Source organism: Mandrillus leucophaeus, unplaced genomic scaffold (genome assembly GCF_000951045.1).
Source record: "Mandrillus leucophaeus isolate KB7577 unplaced genomic scaffold, Mleu.le_1.0 Scaffold370, whole genome shotgun sequence".
Taxonomy (NCBI): Eukaryota; Metazoa; Chordata; class Mammalia; order Primates; family Cercopithecidae; genus Mandrillus; species Mandrillus leucophaeus.
Window position 1 is genome coordinate 1,627,063 of NW_012103921.1, and position 2,243 is coordinate 1,629,305.

Consider the following 2,243-nt stretch of genomic DNA (forward strand, 5'->3'; position numbering starts at 1 on the left):
GGGACTCGCTCTGTTGGACAGGCTGGAGTGCAGTGGCACAATCTTGGCTCACTGCAACCTCCGCCTCCTGGGTTCAAGGGGTTCTCCTGCCTCAGCCTCCCGAGTGGCTGGGATTGCAGGCACGTGCCACACGCCCGGCTAATTTTTGTATTTTTAGTAGGGACAGAGTTTCACCATGTTGGCCAGGCTGGTCTCGAACTCCTGACCTAGGCCTCCCAAAGTGCTGGGATTACAGGCATGAGCCACGACACTCCAGCTTGATTGATTTTTGGAACACCTTATTGCCCACGCTGAAGTGCAGTGTCACCACCACGGCTCCCTACAGCCTCAACCATTTGTGCTTAAGTGATCCTCCCATCTCAGCCTCCCATGTAGGTGACCACAGGTGTGTGTCACCACACCCAGCTAATTTTTTTTTATATATATACGGAGTCTCGCTCGGTCACCCAGGCTGGAGTGCAGTGGTGCGATCTCGGCTCACTGCAACCTCCTTCTCCTGAGTTCAAGTGATTCTCCTTCCTCAGCCTCCTGCCAGTAGCTGGGACTACAGGCTCGTGCCACCATGCCTGGCTAATTTTTTGTATTTCAGTAGATACAGGCTTTCACCGTGTTAGTCAGGATGGTCTGGATCTCCTGACCTCATGATCTGCCTGCCTCAGCCTCCCCAAGTGCTGGGATTGCAGGCTTGAGCCACCGTTCCCGGCCTAATATTTTTATCATGTATAGAAATGGGGTTTCTCCATGTTGCTCCAGGGTGGTCTTAAACTTCCTGGGCTAAAAAGATCCTCCTTTTGGGAACCTAAACCCCCCAAAGTGCTGGGATTACAGGCATGAGCCACCGTGCCCCACCAAGATGTTTTTGAGACAGGGTCTTGCTCTGTCAGGCTGGAGCGCAGTGGTGATCATAGCTCACTGTGGCCTCAAACTTCTGGGCTTCAGCCATCCTCCTGCCTCAGCCTCCCAAGTAGCTGGGACTAAAAGCCTTTGCCACCATTCCTGCCTTATTTATTTATTTAGAGATGGGGTCTAATTATGTTGCCCTGGCTGGCCTCGAACTCCTGGCCCCAAGCCTCATGCAATCCTCCCACCTAGGCCTCCCAAAGTGCAGGGATTACAGGCATAAACCACCATTCTAGGCCTAAGTTTATTTTAATTTTTTTAGCAAAAATCTGTGGAGGAGGAAACATCTACCAGTTTGCTCTCTTCCGAGTCTGCTTCTTACATGAGATGGGGTTAAATACATTTTAGGGTAAAAGCAGAATGGTAGGATGTTTTAAATGTACGAATACATAAAAATGGAACGGAGTCTTTGAAAAGGGAGACAACAGAAACGTTAACAACAAAGGGAGTGAGCAGAATGAAGAATGGCATAAAAGACCAAAACCCCTTCTGAACAGCTGGAATATCACACCAGAGTACTAAACACTGGTAATGCCATCAGGATATGATTATTCATCATGATTATTCACTCACCTCGTAAAAAATTTTTTATGGTGGCTGTGAAATTTGAACCGATAGAGTGGGGTGGCTGTGGCAGGGAAAGCTGGTGACACAAATCATGCTAATGGCAAGGCCAGGTGAGTGCTTAAATGGTGTCGTCTTTATAAACCTTGGCACATACGTTTGGGTACTGTAAGCTTGGGGCAATTCTACTGGTATTTCCCTACATTTATTACCCAGTCCCTCCCCTGTCCCCCAACAGCTGCAACTTTAAAAACAATCTTTCCAAACTAGCTTTGAAGAGCTGCACTTTTCCTTCGTATGTACGTTGCTTAAGTACGCTGATAGCAACGTAATATGACATTTCAAAGGGAATCCCGTCTTCTAATCTCAGGGTTTTCTTCTGGGGAACTCTCCCTGCATGTGCGGATTAGGGAGCTCGGAAAGCCCGTTTCAACTTTTCAGTTCCGACTCCCGACTCACTACTCTGCCCTGTACTGTCTGGAGACTTAACGGGAGCTAATGCGAGGCAGTGAATTCTCCGCTCTCTAGTTTTCCAATTCTTCTACGGTCTTCAAAAAAGGTTGTCTGCTCTTGAGCAGCGCCTAAACTGAGAAGCGGAAAAGGCGAGACCCGCTAAAGGCGGACGGGTGGCCGAAGCGGAAACCCAGTTAAGAGCAGGGACTGCCCTGGAGAGCATAGAAAGCGAAGGTTGCGGGGGAAAGCAGCGCCCCTCCGAGGAAACCGACACCGCCCCGCCACGCCAAGCCAAGCCAATGGGTGCCACCAAGCAGCGCCGGGAA